General features: G+C 50.4%; 1 long non-coding RNA gene across 3 annotated transcripts in view; it reads left to right on the top strand.

The window, feature by feature from the left end:
- The window catches only part of LOC139241218 (uncharacterized), a 29,996-nt gene extending 9,268 nt beyond the window's left edge, over nt 1-20,728 (top strand). For 2 of the 3 annotated variants that reach the window (XR_011588821.1, XR_011588822.1), the window contains exon 3: nt 20,089-20,728. This is a non-coding gene — a long non-coding RNA (uncharacterized lncRNA). The remainder of the gene's footprint in view (nt 1-20,088) is intronic. The other variant, XR_011588823.1, reaches the window with a different exon arrangement.
- Nucleotides 20,729-20,963: the final 235 nt, after the last annotated feature.

The following is a 20,963-nucleotide window of genomic DNA, read 5'->3' as shown; positions in this document are numbered from 1 at the left end:
CTTTGGCAGAAGTAATAGAAAGCAAATTATAATTTAAATGGAGAAAAATGGCAAAATGCTGCAGTACAGAGAGACCTGGGGGTCCTTGTGCATGAAAGACAAAGTATTAGTATGCAGGTACAGGAAGGCAAATGGAATGTTGCCCTTTATTGCAAGCGGGATAGAGTATAAAAGAAGATAAGTCCTGCTCCAACTGTACAGGGTATTGGTGAGGCCACACCTGGAATACTACGTGCAGTTTTGTTCTCTGTATTTAAGCCTGCTGACACACCCGTGAGTTCACACTGGGAAGAGGCCATTCACCTGCACTGTGTGTGGGAAGGGATTCACTCAGTCGCCTAGCCTGCTGACACACCAGCAAGTTCACAAGTGACTGCAGGGTTTGGATTCTGCTATTATCACAGACTGAATCACATCCATTCTGACAGTTGGGCTTTCTTTCTGCTGATATTGATATCCCTGTAACTGGTTGGAGCTTAATATTCTGGATATTTGACCAATTAATCAACAGGAAAAGGATCAGATGAAAAATAACGCTGATTGTGTTTGCATCTATAATTCACCCTTTAAAAAACATAAGAAATAGGATTAGGAGTAGGCCATTGGCCACTCGAACCTGCTCTGCCATTTAATAAGTTCATGGCTGATCTTATCTTGGCCATAGCTCCACTTCTGTGCCCACTCCCCATAACCCTTCGCTCCATTATCACTCAAAAATCTGTCAACCTCCACCGTAAATACATTCAATGATCCAGTCTCCACAGCACTCCTGGTTAGAAAATTCCAAAGATTTATGACCCTCTGAGAGAAGAAATTTCTCCTCATCTCAGTTCTAAATCGGCGACCCCTTATTCTTAAACTATGCCCCCTCGTTCTAGATTCCCCCACTAGTGGAAACATCCTTTGTGTATCTACCTTGTCGATTCCCCTCAGTATCATATGTTTCAATAAGATCACCTCTCATTCTTCTAAACTCCAATAAGTATAGGCCAACCTGCTCAACCTAACCCCATATATCAACCCCTTCATCTCAGAAATTAAAATAGTGAAGCTTCTCTGAACTGTCTCCAATGCAAGTATATGCCTCCTTAAATAAGGAGATGAAAACTGTACGCAGAACTCCAGGTGTGGTCTCACAAATACCTTGTACAGTTGTAGCAGGACTTCCCTGCTTTTATACTCCATCCCCTTTGCAATAAAAGCCAACATTTCTATTGGCTTCATAATTACTTGCTGTATCTTAACACTAACTTTTTGTCTTTTGAACACAAGGACAACTAGGTCCCTCTGTACTGCAGACTTTGTAATAACTCTCCAATTAAATAATACTTTGTATTTTTACTTTTCCTGCCAAAGTGGATAACCTCATACTTTCTCACATTATACTCCATCTGCCAAATATTAGCCCACTTACTTAGCCTGTCTACATCCCTTTGCAGATTATTTGTGTCCTCCTCCAATTTACTGTCCCATCCATCTTTGTATCATCAGCAAACTTGGTTACATTACACTCTGTCCATTCATCCAAATCACTAACATAGATTGTAAATAATTCAGGCCGATCCCTGCGGCACCCCACTAGTCACCGTTTGCCAAACAAAAATTGACCAATTTATCCCAACTCTCTGTCTTCAGTTAGTTAGCCCACCCTCTATCCATGCTGATATATTACCATCAATCCCATGAAATTTTATCTTGTGCAGTAGCCTATTATATGGCCCCTGATCGAAAGTCTTCTGGAAATCCAAATACACCACATCCACTGGTTCCCCCTTATCCACCCTGCTCATTACATTCTCAAAAGAACTCCAGCAAATTTGTCAAACATGAGTTCTCTTTCATAAAACCATGCTGACTCTGCTTGTCCTGCTACTCGTTCCTTAATAATGGACTCCAGCTTTTTCCCAACAACAGATGTTAGGCTAACTTGTCTATAGTTTCCTGTTTTTTGCCTCCGTCATTTTTTAAATAGCGGTGTTACATTTGTGGTTTTCCAAAAAACTGTGATCTCTCCACAATCCAGAGAGTTCTGGCAGATTTCAACCATCGCATCCATTATTATCTGAATGGTGACAGATTAGGAAAAGGGGAGGTGCAACGAGACCTGGGTGTCATCGTACATCAGTCACTGAAGGTTGGCATGCAGGTACAGCATGCGGTGAAGAAAAAAATGGCATGTTGGCCTTCATAGCGAGGGGATTTGACTCCAGGGGCAGGGAGGTGTTACTACAGTTGTACAGGGCCTTGGTGAGGCCACACCTGGAGTATTGTGTACAGTTTTGGTCTCCTAACTTGAGGAAGGACATTCTTACTATTGAGCGAGTGCAGCGAAGGTTCACCAGACTGATTCCTGCGATGTCGGGACTGACATATCAAGAAAGACTGGATCAACTGGGCTTGTATTCAATTGAGTTCAGAAGAATGAGAGGGGATCTCTGCAGCCACTCCTTTAAGATCCTAGGATGCAGGCCATGGTGTCCAGGGGACTGCTCCACCTTTAGTCCCATTATTTTACAGCTTACTTTTTCTTTAGTGTCAGTGATAGTTTTAAGAAACCACTTCCCTCTCCCCCTTGATTATTATTGGGATGTATTTAGTATCTTCACTAAATATATTCAAAAAGGAGTTAGATGAAGTCCTTACTACTAGGGGGATCAAGAGTTATGGCGAGAAAGCAGCAATGGGGTACTGAACTTGCATGTTCAGCCATGAACTCAATGTATGGTGGTGCAGGCTCGAAGGGCCAAATGGCCTACTCCTGTACCTATTTTCTATGTTTTTATACTGCACCCCACAGGGACATCACACACTGCCCCCTCCCTGGGGCAGCTCAGAGTCAGACACTGAATATACTGCACCCCACAGGGACATCACACACTGCACCCTCCCTGGGGCAGCTCAGAGTCAGACACTGAATAATCTGCACCCCACAGGAACATCACACACTGCACCCTCCCTGGGGCAGCTCAGGGTCAGACACTGAACATACTGCACCCCACAGGGACATCACACACTGCCCCCTTCCTGGGGCAGCTCAGAGTCAGACACTGAATATACTGCACCCCACAGGGACATCACGCACTGCCCCCTCCCTGGGGCAGCTCAGGGTCAGACACTGAACACACTGCACTCCACAGGGACATCACACACTGCCCCCTCCCTGGGGCAGCTCAGGGTCAGACACTGAACATACTGCACCCCACAGGGACATCACACACTGCCCCCTCCCAGGGGCAGCTCAGGGTCAGACACTGAACATACTGCACCCCACAGGGACATCACACACTGTCCCCTCCCTGGGGCAGTTCAGGGTCAGACACTGCACCCCACAGGGACATCACACACTGCCCTCTCCCTGGGGCAGTTCAGGGTCAGACACTGAACATACTGCACCCCACAGGGTCATCACACACTGCCCCCTCCCTGGGGCAGCTCAGGGTCAGACACAGAACGTACTGCGCCCCACAGGGGCATGACACACTGCCCCCTCCCTGGGGCAGCTCAGGGTCAGACACTGAACATACTGCACCCACAGGGAAATCACACACTGCCCCCTCCCTGGGGCAGATCAGAGTCAGACACTGCACACCACAGGGACATCACGCACTGCACCCTCCCTGGGGCATTTCAGGGTCAGACACTTCACCCCACAGGACATCACACACTGCCCCTCCCTGGGGCAGCTCAGGGTCAGACACAGAACGTACTGCACCCCACAGGGACATCACACACTGCCCCCTCCCTGGGGCAGCTCAGGGTCAGACACTGAACATACTGCACCCCACAGGGACATCACACACTGCCCCTCCCTGGGGCAGCTCAGGGTGAGACACAGAACATACTGCACCCCACAGGGACATCACACACTGCCCCCTCCCTGGGGCAGCTCAGGGTCAGACACTGAACATACTGCACCCCACAGGGACATCACACACTGCCCCCTCCCTGGGGCAGCTCAGGGTCAGACACTGAACATACTGCACCCCACAGGGACATCACACACTGCCCCTCCCTGGGGCAGCTCAGGGTGAGACACAGAACATACTGCACCCCACAGGGACATCACACACTGCACCCTCCCTGGGGCATTTCAGGGTCAGACACTTCACCCCACAGGACATCACACACTGCCCCTCCCTGGGGCAGCTCAGGGTCAGACACAGAACATACTGCACCCGACAGGGACATCACACACTGCCCCCTCCCTGTGGCAGCTCAGGGTCAGACATTGCACCCCACAGTGACATCACACACTGTCCTCTCCCTGGGGCAGTTCAGGGTCAGACACTTCACCCCACAGGGACATCACACACTGCCCTTCCCTGGGGCAGTTCAGGGTCAGACACAGAACGTACTGCACCCCACAGGGACATCACACACTGCCCCCTCCCTGGGGCAGTTCAGGGTCAGACACTGAACATACTGCACCCACAGGGACAACACACACTGCCCCCTCCCTGGGGCAGCTCAGGGTCAGACACTGCACCCCACAGGGACATCACACACTGCCCTTCCCTGGGGCAGTTCAGGGTCAGACACAGAACGTACTGCACCCCACAGGGACATCACACACTGCCCCCTCCCTGGGGCAGTTCAGGGTCAGACACTGAACATACTGCACCCACAGTGACAACACACACTGCCCCCTCCCTGGGGCAGCTCAGAGTCAGACACTGAATATACTGCACCCCACAGGGCCATCACACATTGCCCCCTCCCTGGGGCAGCTCAGGGTCAGACACTGAACATACTGCACACTATGGGGGATGCACGAACTGCCCTGTTTCTGGGGAAGCCGCTGCTGGAGGGTCCGCAAACTGAAAGGAAACTTCTACAAACCTTCTGGTCATGAATCCTGAGTCAGATTGATGCTGAAGCCCCACATTCTGCGCTCCTCCTGAGAAGTCACAGAGACCATGGAACCTCACGGACCCTGGAGAAGCCGCCAGACCTCAGAGCTTTGGCCCACAGATCAGGGATACTGGGTCACCACATGGGGGCAGTGATCCCTCTGCCTCATCCCCCACCCCCAGACCCCGACCCATGTTAGCTCCACTCTCACTGTGAGCTGCGGGAAGCTACATTTATTGACAGCCGCTCTCCTTCCCTGAAGATGCTGACTCTGGCTGCGTGCAGAAATACAAATCAAACGTCTTCAATTCCCAGCACACACTCAGGAAATGTGCGCCACTTACCGGGCACTGTACAGGGCTGGAGCAGACAACACCTCCCTCAATTATCCTGGTCCCAGACTGACCCAGAATCAGACCCCTCCTCACCCTCCCCTGTCCCAGACTGACCCGGAAACCCTTCACCCTCCCCTGTCCCAGACCCCACCCCTCACCCTCCCCTGTCCCAGAGGCCCCACTCACCCACCCTGTCCCAGACTGACCCTAACCCCTCCTCACGCTCCCCTTTCCCAGACTCCCCCCTCACCCTCCCCTGTCCCAGACTGACCCAGAACCCCCCTCACCCTACCCTGTCCCAGACCCCACCCCTCACCCTCCCCTGTCCCAGACTGACCCAGAACACCCCTCATCCTCCCATGTCCCAGACTGACCCAGAACCCCCCTCACCCTCTGCTCTCCCAGACTGACCCAGAACCTCCCCCCGCTCTCACCCTTATCTGTCCCAGACTGACCCAGACCCCCCTCACCCTCCACTGTCCCAGACTGACCCAGAACCCCCTCACCCTCCCCTGTCCTAGACTGAACCCCCCCTCGCCCTCCCCTGTCCCAGACTGAACCCCCGTTCGCCCTCCCCTGTCCCAGACTGACCCAGAACACCCTCACCATCCCCTGTCCCAGACTAAACCCCCCTCACCCTCCCCTGTCCCAGACTGACCCAGGCCTCCCCTCACCCTCCCCTGTCCAGACTTCCTGAAAGTTTTTGGTAAGGTGCCGCACAATGGGCTGCTCTATCAGATCGAAGCCTGGAACATAAGAACATTAGAAACCGGAGCAGGAGTCATCCATTTGGCCCCTTGCACCTGCTCTGCCATTCAATCCGATCATAGATGATCCCATCACGGATTCAGTTCCACTTTGCTGCCGTTCCCCATAATCCTTTATTCCCTTATCACTCAAAACTCTGTCTATCTCCGCCTTAAATATATTCAATGACCCAGCCTCTGCAGCTCTCTGCGACAGAGAATTCCACAGATTTACGATCCTCAGAGAAGAAATTTCTCCTCAATTCAGCTTTAAATGGGTTGCCCTTATTCTTAGACTATGCTCCCTCGTTCTAGATTCCCGTATGAGTGGAAATATCCTCTCTGCATTAAGCTTGTCGAAATCCCTCATTATTTTATATATTTGTATAAGATTACCGCTCATCCTGCTGAACTCCAATGAGTACAGGCCCAATCTACTCAACCTATCTTCATATGTCAACCACCTCATCTCCGGAATATATCGAGTGAACCTTCTCTTCTGAACTGCCTCCAATGCAATTATATCCTGATTTAAAAATAGAGACCAAAACTGAACGCAGTACTCTAAGTTTGGCCTCACTAATACCCTGTACATTTGTAGCAGGTGTTCTCTGCTTTTATACTCCATCCCCCTTTCAATAAAGGCCAACATTCAATTTGCTTTCCTGATTTCTTGCCGTACCTGCATGCTTATTTGTTGTGTTTCATGCTCAAGGATCCCCAAGTCCCTCTGTACTGCAGCATTTTGCAATTTTTCTCCATTTAAATAATACTTTGTTTGACTACTTTTTTCTGCACAGTGGATAACCTCACATTTTCTCACAAGATACTTCATCTGACAAAAATTTGCCCAATCACTTATTCCTTTGCTGTTTTCTTGTGTCCTCCTCACAATTTGCTTCTACACCCACCTTTGTCTCATCAGCAAACTTGGCTACATGACACTCAGTCCTTTCATCCAAGTCATTAATATAGATTGTAAATAGTTGAGGCCCGAGCACTGATCCCTGTGGCACCCCACTAGTTACTGTTTGCCTACCGGAAAATGATCCTTTTATCCCGACCCTCTGTTTTCTGTTAGTTAGCCAATCTTCTATCCATGCTAATATATTATCCCCAACCCCATAAAATGTTATCTTGTGCTGGAACCTCTTATGTGGCACTTTATCGAATGCCTTCTGGAAATTCTGACACACAATTCAAAATTATCATGTCTGAACAGCCAAAAATCCAGGCGGTGCTTCTGACAAAGATTCCAATGCTGGGCCCAGTAAGAGCAAGTAAAGTGGACAAGATTTAATCTAATTACACATTGGTTCTTTTCAGAGCCACCCACAATGTAGTACCCTTGTTTAAGAAGGGAGAAAGGGATCGGCCGAGTAATTACAGGCCTGTCGGCCTAACCTCCGTGGTGGGAAAATTATTGGAAAAAATCCTGAAAGACAGGAAAACTTTGCATTTGGAAAGGCAAGGATTAATTAGGGACAGTTAGCCAAGATTTGTTAAGGGAAGATTGTGTTTGACGAACTTGATTGAATTTTTTGAGGAGTTAACCAAGAGGGTCAATGATGGTAATGCGGATGATGTAGTATATATGGACTTTAGCAAGGCTTTTGATAAGGTCCCACATGGTAGACTGGTCCCATGGGATCCAGGACAAACTGGCAAGTTGGATCCAAAATTGGCTTGGAGGTAGGAAGCAAAGGGCGATGATTGCTGGATGTTTTTGTGACTGGAGGGATGTTTCTAGTGGGGTTCCGCAGGGCTCAGTCCTGGGTCCCTTGCTTTTTGTGGTAAATATCAATAATTTAGATTTGAATATAGGGAGTATGATTAAGAAGTTTGCAGACGACACCAAAATTGGCTGTGTGGTAGATAATGAAGAGGAAAGTCATGGGCTGCAGTAGGATATCAATCTATTGGTCAGGTGGACAGAGCAGTGGCAAATGGAATATAATTCAGAGAAGTGTGAGGTGATGCACTTTGGAAGGGCTAATAAGGAAAGTGTATAAACATTAAGCGGTAGTCCGCTTAATATTGTAGATGAACAAAGGGACCTTGGAATGCTTGTCCACAGAACTCTTTTGGGAGGAAACTAAAACATTAATTCTTAAATCGTGTCCCCCCGTTCTGGGGGGGCACACCAAACATTTACAAGGCCCTTTTTTTTGTGTTTCTTTTTTTTTTGTGTTTTTGTTTTTTTTTTAAGTTTTTGTGGGCACTAAAATCAGATTTTTCTTTCTCCAAGTGCCCCCTATAAAAGGGGAGTGTGACACTAAAAAACATTGGCAATTAAAACAAATTAAATTTAAAATATAAAATCAAATTAAAATTTGGTTGCCGGGCTTGATGATGCACTCCAGTCCCTCCGGTGCCCACCTCTCGCGGAAGGCCGCGAGCACCGGTGGACACCACATGCTCCATCTCCAAGGACACCATGGACCGGATGTATGCACGGAAGAGAGGCAGGCAGTCTGGCTGAACGACCCCTCGACCGCCCGCTGTCTGGACCGGCTGATGGCACGCTTGGCCTTGCCCAGGAGAAGTCCAACGAGGAGGCCCTCGGACCTACCCGCTCCCCTCCGCACAGGGTGCCCAAAGATCAGGAGTGTGGGACTGAAGTGCAGACAGAATTTCAGGAGCAGCCCCTTCAAATAATATAACAGGGACTGCAACCTCGTGCATTCATTAAAAACATGGAACACAGACTCTTCCAGAAGGCAGAAATTGCAGGCGGCCTGGGAGCCCGTGAACCGGCTTAAAAATTTATTGCACGGCACTCCTCCGTGCTTCCACCCACCAGGCCAAGTCCCCGTTAAATCGTGGGAGGACTCCCACGTAGAGTGCCCTCCATCGGGGACCCCCGCCTCCTCCGGACGGCAAGATGGTACGCCATGGTGTGTCCAGATGGCAGGCGATGATGGCAAAGTTGAGAGTGTGCAGGATCAGCCCATACAGGAAACCCCTCCGCACAGAACTGAAAGGCACGGAGGGGATTTCCTCGAGGCGGCTCAAGTTGTGAGGCGCCGGCTCCCGAGGGAGGTTCCGGGGTTTGGCGCCGATGAGGAATTCCGTCTGGACGGGGGTTAGTTCGGACTGGAGCTCCCTACGTGCTTGAGCCTCCTCGATGCACCTAACGCAGTCAGGGCCCAGAGCTGTTTTTAGCAACTTGATGGCATTGGCCGCACGGCGGACATTGGTTGAATTTAGGCGCCACACCAGCGAGTCTGGCGCCATCCAGCCCGCTCCTCCTCCATCGAGCAGGTCCAAGACCCTGGTCACCTCACCAGCCACAGCCCTCTCGTCCAACCGCAACCTAAAACCTCGGTCGTGGAGGTACGGATTCCCGAGCAGCGGCTCCTGCAGGACAGCCGCCACTCCAGCCGGTGGAGAGCTGCGCTTGGTGGAGACTTTGTTCCAGACCCTGGTGAGTTCCTTGTAAAAGATAGGCAGCTCCTGGAAGGTGGCCACCAGCTGGTTTAGGACTTGAGCTCGACCCCTGTAGGACGCACTCGGAGCAGTCCTGTCCAGCGCCCTAGGCGAGCGGCGGCCTTGGCCTCCTGCTCTTGCCAGTTCGCCAGTCAGGCTTCCTCGTCCGGGCTAAGGTACACTCCCAGATAGAGTAGATGGGTCATGCTCCAGGCAAAAGGCCTGAGCTGCTCCGGCAGGGAGTCCACTCGCCACTGACCCACCAGGAGTCTGGAACATTTCTCCCAGATAATCCTGGTGGAGGATTGCGCCGAGTAAATCTCCTGGCACTCACGCATCCTCCGCAGGTCAGCGGGATACTCTACCGTGACGAGCACGTCTTCGGCGTAAGCCGAGAGGACGACCTCCACGCCCAGCCCTTGCAGAGCGAGTCCCGTCAACCTCGTCCGCAGGAGGCGCAGGAAAGGCTCCATGCAGATGGCATATAACTGGCCGTATATGGGGCAACCCTGGCGCACCCCTCTCCCAAAGCGAAAGTGCGCCTTCAAGGACCCGTTAACCTTAATCAGACACTCCGCGGCGGCGTACTAAAGTCGGATCCGGGCGACGAAATGCATCCCGAACCCGAAAGCGCGCAGAGTTCCGAAAAGATAGTCGTGATCCACCCTGTCGAACGCCTTCTCTTGGTCGAGAGATAGGAAGGCGACCGACAGACCCGCCTCCTGGGAATGATGGATGAGGTCCCAGACCAGATGGATGTTATCGTGGATTGTCCGGCCCGGGACTTTGTAGAACTGGTTGGGCTGGATCATGTGGTCCAGCACGTCGCCAAGGTGAGCAGACATCGCCCTGGCGAAGATTTGTAGTCCGTGCTGAGGAGGGAGACCGGGCGTAAGTTCTTAAGGAGGCGGAGATCGCCCTTCTTAGGCAGCAGGACGATGACTGCCCTGCGCCAAGAGAGGGGCATCTCCCCGGTCGCCAGACATTCCACCAGGACCTGCGCATAGTCACCCCCCAGGATGTCCCAGAACACCCTGTTGAACGCCACGGTCAGCCCGTCCAGCCTCGGGGATTTTCCACTCGAGAGCCGGTCGAACGCGCCGGTCAGCTCCGCCAGGCTTAGTGGAGGTTCCAGATTTTCGGCCCCCTCCGGGCTGACCTTCGGCAGGTCTTACCACAAAACTCTACGCTCTTCCTCGCTGGACGGCTCCGGAGAGAACAGAGCCCCGTAATATTCACGGGCGCTGTTGATGACGCCCTCCGGATCCGAGACGAGAGAGCCGTCGTCGGCCAGCAGCGTCAAAAGCTGCTTACGGAAACTCTGTCTTTTTTCCAGCGAGTTGAAGAAGGGGGAGCCATGGTCCAGATCCCGCAGGAACCGGATACGCGACCTCTCGAACGCGCCTCGGGACCCGACGAGCTGCAGGTCCTTCAGCGCGGCCTTCTTCGCTTCGTACACCATCCGCAGGGCCGGGTCCTCGACGACTTGACCGAGACGGGATTCCAGGTCGAGCACCTCTTTTTCTAGGCGCCCGAATCTGGCCGCCCGCTTCTTGGTCGACACCCTCGCGTATTCTTTACAGAATACACGGATGTGAGCCTTGCCCACGTCCCACCATAGCCTCAAGGAGGGGAAGCCCCCCTGCTTCCTTCTCCAGTCGGCCCAGAAACGACGGAATGAGTCCTGGAACCGCACGTCCTCCAGCAGCTGGTTGTTAAAATGCCAGTACGCAGACCCCGTACTCGCGCGGAGCGAAGTGAGTTCCGCCCACACCAGGTGGTGTTCCGAACACGACACCGGTCGCATGGAGGCCGCCGGGACGCAGGAAACGTACGGTCGAGACACGTAAAGGCGGTCGACTCTGGACCATCCTACTCCAGGCCTCACCCAAGTAAAGGCGTTGGAGTCGGGATGGAGATTTCGCCAGACGTCCACGAAGGCGAAGGACCCGACCAGGTCCCTCAACTTCTCCATCGCCGTCATGCTCTGCGGGGCAACGGAGCGGTCCCTCGCCTCAAGAGTGTAATTAAAATACCCCCCGATGACAATGCAGTTGCCGACGTCGACAGAGCGAAGAAGAGCGGTCACCTCTTCGAAGAAGCGTGTTTTCTGCGCTCCGAGCTGAGGAGCGTACACTTTCACGAGATGGAGTGGCACGTACCGCAGGTGAACCGAGACGTGCAGCAAGCGGCCTGGCACGGGCTCCTCGACCTCCAAGATCTCCGGCTGAAAATGCGGGGCCAACAAGATGGCCACCCCACATGAAGTGGCGGTGAGGTGGCTCATGCGGACATCTCGTTGCCATTCCAGGAGCCACGTGGCTTCGTCTCCCGGAACGGTGTGGGTTTCTTGCAGGAAGCACACCGCATTTTTCCCCTCCCGCAGGAGTGAAAAATTGTTAAATCTACGGCGTGCCTCTCTGCCGCCGTTGATTTTGAGGCTGGCGATGGTTATCTATATGACTAGATTATAGTGCAACCTCTACCTAACCTATTGTGGGGGGGGGGGATTGGAGTCGTTGGTTGATCTCCACTCCTTCAGCAGCCCAGCGAGGAACGTTTTGAGCCGGCGCAGCTCAAGGCCTTGCCCCTTTGATAAGGGCCCGCACGCAGCCATGGTTTTAGCGGCGGCGCGGACGGAAGCGATGAGCAACACAAGCTCAGACTATCTTTCCCGGGCCAGATGGGCTCGGTTGCAGCGACCCGGGCTCTGGACCAAAAAGTTCCGCAGTTCCTTTGCAGGAATGAGGGGGGACTCAGCGGCGGGCACGAGGAGATCCACTGCCTTACTGGCGATGGACTCGAGATCTTCTCCCGAGTCCCCCACCGAGTCCCCGTCCCCCTCCGGGATGTCACCGCCAGCAGCCGGCCCGACGAATGCACGAGGTACGGCAAACGGCCCGGCCGCTCCATCCAACCCTGGCTCTGGCCCGATCCCACCCCGAGGATCGTCGGCAGAGCAGTCCCCACTGGGCTCTTATAAATGCGGTGCTGGGTCAGGAAGCGACAGCGGAAGGGGTTCCTCCTCTGCCCCAGGAGCCGGGGAACACGGTGAGACCTGGTTTAGGAAATTCTACAGGTCTACCCTGTCCCCCAGTTCCAAAGTAGGGGGCGAGGGTTGGTTTTCCTCCCCCACCCCGCCGCCACCCTCCGGCCCAGCGTGTGGATGTATATTAACATTTTTTAAATTTTCATTTTCTGCTGATTCGTGCAAGTCCCGGGAAAAGTTGGATAAATAGCTGGGTGGACGCAGGTTCGGCCTTTTCGGCCCGGCCCGCCTCAGTCCCGGGACGCTCGACCCGGCGGCTACGCATTCCTCCGCTGGCCCCACGCCCCCCACGACATGCAGATCTTCCAAGGGAGGCAGAGGCTGGGCAGCCTCGACTGTCTCAGTCTCACCGGGGACAGACTCCTCTCGCCTATGGCGCAGTTTGGGGGCGCTGGTGGGGGACGCAGGACACGCAGCGGGCAACGACTCCTCCGCGGAGGGATGTTGTTCCCCCTCCGCCTCATTGGAGCGGCGCCTCCTTTCGTTCCTGGGGGTTCACGGAAGCAGGTAGACCTCCATGTCTGCCGAGGCCTCCCGCTCCACCCCCCCATTTTCCTTATCTTGCCCACGCCCAAGCCCCTCTGGGGTATTGGTCAAGGGCTCGGGCACAGGCTCAGGGCACCCCGCGCTCACCGATGACTGGGTTGGGCTGAGCGCGGTGATCAAACTGTCTGGCGCACTGAGGGGACCCGCGTCGAGATGTTTCGCCTTCCTCTGCACCTTCTTTCCAATCGGACGCTCTCCATCCCCCCCGGCGGAGGCCATGAAAACAAAGGCCTCCAACGATGCCTGCGCACCCACAGCTCCCGGCACGTGGACGCTACTAGAGGGAGGGGTGGCAGCAGCGCCAGCCTTGACCGCCCTCGGTGGTTTGGCGGCCTTGGAGGCGGGGCAGTTCTTATGAACATACCCTACCTCCGTAGATGCATGGCACCGCACACCATCTGACGTCCAGAAGATGCGGTAGGCAGTCCCCTCATGCACCACATTAAAACTACCCTCTGTCGTCTCCTCCCGCGCCAGCCGGACAAAACGTGGCGCATGCTGTTCTCCCTGAGGCCGAGCGGTATGGGGTTGATCCCCGACCTTACCTCCCCCAGTTGGTATAGGTGAGGGAGGAGGAGCCCAGCGGGAACAAAGGGCGGGACGTTAGAAAGGATGATCCTCGGTGCGGTGGCCTCGAGAGGGTCCACCGGCAGGAACGTCCCGCCCAACGTGAGCCCCTTTTCAAGGGCCAGGGACACCACGCGCTCCGACCCCAGGAAGAACACAGCCTTCCCAGACATCTTGGAGGCCGCGACAATGGCCGAGGGGCCGACTACCCCTGCCATCGCCCGCACGCACTCCTCAATGCTCATTGTGCGGTGAGTGCAGCTCTTGACCTGTGTTTTTTTGTTATCAGTCTGAATGGTGGCAAGGCAGCAGGAGGCGCAGGAGACGCCGTGGATGTGGACGCCGCCTGCGCATATGTCCTTGCTGGCCCTGCCACCGGCGTGGATGGGGTCGCCAACACGGGGTCCCTTTAAGGTCTACACCCACCCCAAATTCACAGGCCTTAATGGTCTTTAATTGGCCTCGTTGGTATTTTGAGCAGAGGGCGCTCTTAATGGGGCACACCTCTCTCCTAGTTGACAATTGGGGAGGGGCCTTGCTCCCTCTGCTCAGTTGTCTCAATTGTTTTTTTTTAATTAGGAGGAAAGGGGCTCTCAGAGAGAGAGGGGAGAGACAGCGAGAGTGATGGAGAGAGAGAGAGGGGGCTAGGAAAGAGGGAAGCTGTGAGGGCAGATCTCCCCTCACAGCGATGGGTGGGTGTTTCTTGGGGTGCACTCCCCAGATGATGGAAAAACAAGACACAGTCTTACGGGATGGTCTTCGGGTGGGGGGAGAAGATGTCTTCACCTGGGGTAGCTGGAGCCACCCAGGCACACACTCCCAACGATGTTAAATAGGGTGATTAATGATTCTTCAGCCAAGTAGCTCCAGCTATCCTAAGCTAGGCAATGGGGGTGGGGTGCTTCAGTCGTGTGTGGGGCCTAGCTGTAAGCAAGACTCCCACACACACTTCCACAAACACACACCCCCCGCGATGTTCCAGCCCTCGAAATGGTCTTCTTTCCTCCCCCCATCGATACAACAAAGTCTTTCGGGGAATGCACCAAAATACACCCACCTTTGGATGATGAAGTTTCTCTCTCCTTCCACACTGGATAGTTGTTCTTTTTCCACCTCTCTCCAACTCTCTGCAGCAGTATTAAAGTTGTTGAATTTTCAGCTCTCCTCCTCTCCCTCTGGATGAATTGGAATTGTAATAAGCCCCTTCCTCCTCTTCCTGGGCTGTTTCACAGGGCTCACTCCAGGCCTTCCAGGCAGGAGCAACAGCAGCAAGCTCGTTCTCTCACTACAGCACAGCTTCAATGAATAGGCCACGCCTCCAACTGCTCCACCATTGGTCCACAGCTCACTGAAAGTAGTAAGCCAGGTGGATAAGATGGTTAAGAAGGCCTGCAGAATGCATGCCTTTATTTGCTAAGAAATAGAATTCAAGAGCAGGGAGTTTAAGCTACATTTTTTAAGACTCTGGTTCGGCCACAGCTGGAGTACTGCGTGCAGTTCTGGTCGCTGTATTACGGGAAAAAGGGATTGCACTCGAGAGGGTACAGAGCAGATTCTGCCTGCTACGGAGAATCATAACTATGAGGTGAGATTGCTTATGCTGCGTTTGTTTTCTTTCGAACAGAGGAGGTGAAGACGAGGCCTCATTGAGGTGCACAATGTTTAGGGTGGCCTGGACATAAAGAATAATAAGGGCCCATTGTCTTTCGTGTAGTGGTCAATTATGAGGGTGCATAGTTTAAAAGTGGTTGTTGGAAGCTTTAGGGGGGATTTGAGGCGGGAGAAGGGGGGCTTCCTGGAAGGGTGATGGTTGCAGAAACTCTCAGCACCTTTAAACATGCTTGGATGGGCATTTAAAGAGCTGTAACCTGTCGGGATACGGACCTATAGATGATAATTTGGGATTATACTGTTGGCTGGCGCGGATATGAAGGTAAGTACGGCAGGAATCAAAGACGGCCAGGGTGATCTCCTGGACCAGTTTCGATCACCTGGATGGGCTGGAGAAGATTTTTCCCAGATTCATTCAGCACCCGCGAATCTGTTACTGAGGAACACGAGTCGACCAATCAGCCCTCTAACCGATTACAGAGCAAAAGGAGGAGGTAATTCAGACCCTTAATCCTGTTACATCGGATCAAGAGGATTCCATTCTGTCCCTCAACCTGTTGCACAGGAACAGAATGAGGTCCAACATAATGCAATAATTGTTCTGCCATGGGCTTGTAATCCAAAGACAGGAAATCACAGCCCACCACGGCAGTAGGGAATTTTAAATTAAATTAAATTAATCTGGTATTTTAAATGTATCAGTAATGGCGATCACTGTACCAAACTGATCTGGTTCACTATTCCGTCACTCGAGCCTGTTTTATCAGAACAGGATTTGCCCATTCTGTCTCTGGAGTCGTTTGCACGGGGTAGGTGAAGGCCATTCAGACCCTCGAGCTTATTACTTAGGAAAAGAAGGATCCAATTTATAACACAAAGGAATAGGAGGAGGCCATTCAGCCCCTCGATACTGTTGCATAGGAAAAGCAGAGGACATTCAGCCCCTCAAGCCTGTCGAAGAAGAGCAAGAGGAAGATAGTACAGTGAATGATTGACAAATGCAGGTTGTGTGCAAAGGGATAAGTGCAGGAAAATGCCAGATAGTTTCTGGCAATTTGACGAGGTCTCGGAAATATGTCGCGGCCACCAAATTAAATTGAATATGAGATTTACAATAGTATAGGAAGGCCGGTTAGCTCAGGTGCTTACAGCGTGGTGCTAATGACGCCAAGGTCGTGGGTTTTTTGTGTGTCGAGTGAGGAAAGGAAGCTCAAGTAGAACCTTCGATACTTTGAAGCAAAGATGCAAACCCTTAGTGACGACTGCTCAAGGACCTGAAACGTTAACCCTGTCCACAGATGTTCTGTGCGCTGCCCAGTGTATCTATCAGTAAATGAACAATCGCTTTTACAGCATCTGTTGCACGTTGCATTTTATTTTACAGCAGTGGCTTTACTTGTATTGATTAAAAGCGAAAGTAATGTAAGTATGACCTGCGACAGTCTATCAATCGCAACATTGGTGGTTTAGGAGTTAAATTCTCGCCTGTAGCACAGCAGACCCGTATTTGATTCTACACGGTTGCAGGTTGTAATTTTTAATAATCGATTTCAAACATCAATTTACAATTGAGTGAAACATTAACAAGAAATTAGATATGGTGTTGATGTTTAATTAATTCATGTAATGTTAATAAATTTGATAAATGCACATGTAATTGGCAAATTAATTTCAACATAAATAAATATGAGGTATTACATGTTGTTAACAAAAATAGGGAGATCATGTTTTACTCAGTAAATACGAAGCAATGTGGGATAGAAGAGCAAAGAGATCTCAGAATAAACATATACAAATCAGTGAATGTAGCGACATATGGTTAACCGGGCCATAAACTTCTAACAAAGTAGTAGGTTTTATTTCTAACGAGATAGAATTGAAAAGTAGAAATTTGTATAGAGCAGTTGAAATACTGCATACATTTCTGGTCACCACAGTATAAAAGGCTAGTGAGACATTGTAGAGGGTGGAAAAAGGATTTACAAGGATGGTACCAGAAATGCAAGTGTATACCTATCAAGAAATGATAAATATGCTGGGCTCTTTTTTCTTGAAAAAAGAAAGCTGAGATTGACCAAATAATGTCTTTAAAATTATGAAATGTTTTTTGATATCGTAGTTACAGTGAGAGTGTTTCCGCTTGTATGGAAGAGCAAACCGAGAAGCCATCAATATAAGATATTCATAAAAAATTCAAATATGAACTTATTTACACAGATAGTCGTGAGAATGTGGACGTTACTGCCACAGGGAGTGGTTGAAGCAAATAGTGTAGATTAATTCAAGTGATGGCTAGATAAACATATGTGGTTCACGGGAATAGAGCTTAATGCTGATAGATTTGATGAAGAAAGACAGGATAACAGCATTTCAATTCCAGATATATTTAAATAACTAAATTTAAATTCCCCAGCTGCCATGGTTGGAAGGTTACTCATGTCTCTGAATTAATAAAAAAGTAACATAACCACTTTTCTACCGTACCTTAACTTCATGCTTTACCAGTGCAAATGGGTCAAGTCGATGAATAGCCTTCTTCAGCTCCTGTGTAACAGACATGAGTGACAGAATGATCTGCTCCGGTTCCGAAATACAAAGATCAAGAGCTTAAATTGCCGCCTCCTGTTGCCGTCTAATAGGAAGAAAGGGGCGAAATCAAACCCTTCTATTCCTATGTAAGAGTTTTCACGAGATAAATTGTGTGCTTCTGTTGGAGAGGTTGGTCTGGCCTCCTCTTGTTCCACTGCTACAGGCTCGAAGCGCTGAATGACTACTACTCGTTCCAGTGTAACTGTCTCAAGTGGCTGAATCGCCTCCTCCTGTTTTTGTGTAGCATGCTCGAGGGGCTGAATGCTGTCCTCCTGTTCTTGTGTAATAAGATGAGGGGCTAATGGCCTCCTCCTGTTCCTTTTTAACCCGTCTCTATGGGATGAATATCCTTCTCCTTTTTCTATTTGACATGCTCGGGATATTGAACGTCCTCCTGCTTTTCCAGTGTAAGAGCATTTATGAGCTGAATGGCCACCTCCTCTTCCTATACAATAGATTCTGGGGATTGAATCGCCTTTTCCAGTTCCTGTAAAACTGTCTGGAAGGCATTAAACTACCTGCCTGCCTTCTTATGTGAGCCGCTTGAAAATCTGAATGGCCGCCTCCTGTTTCTATTTAACATGTTTGAGGGGATGAATAGCCTGCTCCTGTGTAAAAGGTTCAATGGCCTGAATGGCTTCGCCCTGTTCCTGTACAATAAGCTCACAAAGGTTTACATTAGATTACATCTGATATATGGTACAGAAACAGGTCATTCGACCCAGCCAGTCGGCTATGTTCTACTGGAGTCTCCTCTCCGCTTTCCTCATCTAAATCTATCAGCCGAACCCTCTTTTTCCTTCTCCCTCGTGTACTTGTCGAGCCTCACCTTAAATGCATCCATACTATTCGCTTCAAACTCTCCCTGTGTTGGCGAGTTCCACAATGACACCACTCTTCGGGTAAATAAATTTTTCGGAATTCCCTACTTGATTTCATGGTGATTACCGTATTTGATGGCCTCTGGTTATGCTCTCCCCACAAGCGGAAACAGTCTCACTGTATCCACTCTTTCATTTTAGTAAATATCGCATTTAGCTAAACCTACAATCTTTAATTTTCATGAGAATCGAGACCCAGCGTGTTTTTCCTTTACTGATATGTATACACTGGCTGTTCTGGTATCATGGTTGTAAATCTTCTCTACATGCTCTGCAATGTGTCTATATCCTATTCATAACACGGCGACCGGAATTGTAAGCAGTGCTCTAAGTATGCACTAAACATGGTTAGATACAGGTATAGCATCACGTCCCTACTTTTCAATTCTATACGTCTAGAAATAAATCCTAGTGCTTGGTTTGCTTTTTTATGACTTTGCAAAACGGTGTCGTAACTTTTAGTGTTTTGTGTATTTGTAGGTCAAGATCCCATTATGACTCTACGCCACCCAGACTGGCTCCATCCAAGTATTAAGAGACATCCCTATTCATCCTACTCAAATGCAATACCTCAAATTTATAACTTTTGAAATTATGTTGCCCATTCTGCAAGTTTATTAATGTCCTCCTCTAATTTGTTGCAGTCCTCGTCAGTTTAGACTATCCTCCCTAATTTGGTGTCGTGTGCAAATATATAAATTGTGTTTTTGATTCCTCGGTCGAAAGCCTTAATATAAATTGGTAACAACATTGGTCCCAGCATTGTATCTTGTGAAAGCCACGACCCAACATCAACCACTATGAAAAGCTACCTTCTATCCTTACACTCTGCTTTCGGGCTTGAAGCCGGGCTAGCTATACATTCTGCTCATTGTCTCCTGAGTCCGCATTCGCTGACCTGGATTGAGGCTCTTCTTGTTCCTGTGTAACAATTTAGAAGTTCTAATGTTCATTGTCTTCATTCAAGCATGCGGGCATCGCAAATAGGCCTTCATTTGTTGTCCATCGCTCTCTGTCTTTGCGAAGTTTGTGGTGAGCACCGTGTTCGTTAGGCCCTTTTAGAGGACACTTAAGATTGAGACCCATTGCTCTGGGTCTGTAGTCACATATAGACCAGACCGGTAAGGACAGTAGGTTTCCTTCCCCAGATGAGACTAGTGAACCAGATGGATTTGTTACGACCGCTGTTTAATATGCTCCAGGTGCTGAACGGTTCCGAATTTTCCTGTTCAACAGGTTGAGGGACGGAATGGCATTCCCCTGTTCCTATATAAAAGGCTCGAGTGTTCGATTAACCTCCTCCTGTTCCAGTATAACAGATTCGTGTGTCTGAAATGCCTCGTCTTCAGTCCATGCAACAGGTTCGAGGGACTAAAAAGACGTCTACTCTTCTTGTAGACAGGCTGAAGGAGCTGAACTGCTTCCGTCTGTCCCATGCCACACTCTGGAGGAGTTAATTGTCCCCTGTTCTCTCTGTGTTACAGGCTGGGGAGGTCTTCATGGCCTCCTCCTATTCCTATGCAACATGTTCGTGGGTCTGCATTGTGTAATCATTTATGCAACAAGGTTGAGCTGCCGAATAGAGTTCTACTCTTCTTGTATGGCAGGCTCAAGGAGCGGAATGGATTCCTTCTGTCCTTCGGAACTAGTTCGAGGTGTGAATGGACTTCTGGTCTCCCTGTTGAACAGGCGCGATGGCCTGCTCCTGTTCCTGTGCAACAAATTCAGAGCGCTAAGAAAATTCAGAGGGAATGGAGCCACTTGTGTAACAGGAAGTGCAGGGGTCGCAGCTTCCCCCTCTGAAGTAAAATGTGCGGTGCGGCCCAGGAAACACCAATTCCTGACCCAAAATACAACTCCGGTGGGACTCGAACCAGATCCTTTAAATGCCTCATTTATGATTGATTAGGGGTCTAATACCCTATCATTGCGCCACAGAGCCACCAAGTGTTGCAGTAATACAAAGGCAAAATAGTGTTGATGCTGGAAATCTGAACTAAAAACAGAAATATCTCGAAAAACTCAGCAGACCACACAGAATCTGCGGAGAAAGAAACAGTGTTCACTGTTCAGGTCGATGAACTTGCATCACAACTGGATCATTATGTGTCTGATTAAAAGCGATGTGCTGTCAGTCCAGATCATTCTGTGTCTATTTTAAAAGGTTGTGTTGTCATAGACTCATAGAAATGTACAACACGGAAGTTGGTCATTTTCGCCCATCGTGTCCGCGCCTTCCAACAAAGAGCTATCCAACCGATTCACACTTTCAAACTCTTTATCCGTAGCCCTGTGGATTACGGCGCTTCAAGTGCAAATACACGTCATGTTTTAAACGTGTTGAGGGCTTCTGCATCCA

The sequence above is a fragment of the Pristiophorus japonicus genome (genome assembly GCF_044704955.1).
Source record: "Pristiophorus japonicus isolate sPriJap1 chromosome 24 unlocalized genomic scaffold, sPriJap1.hap1 SUPER_24_unloc_2, whole genome shotgun sequence".
NCBI classification, from domain to species: Eukaryota; Metazoa; Chordata; class Chondrichthyes; family Pristiophoridae; genus Pristiophorus; species Pristiophorus japonicus.
The sequence above is the reverse complement of the archived record's forward strand: the minus strand, read 5'-3'. Positions and strand labels throughout refer to the sequence as shown.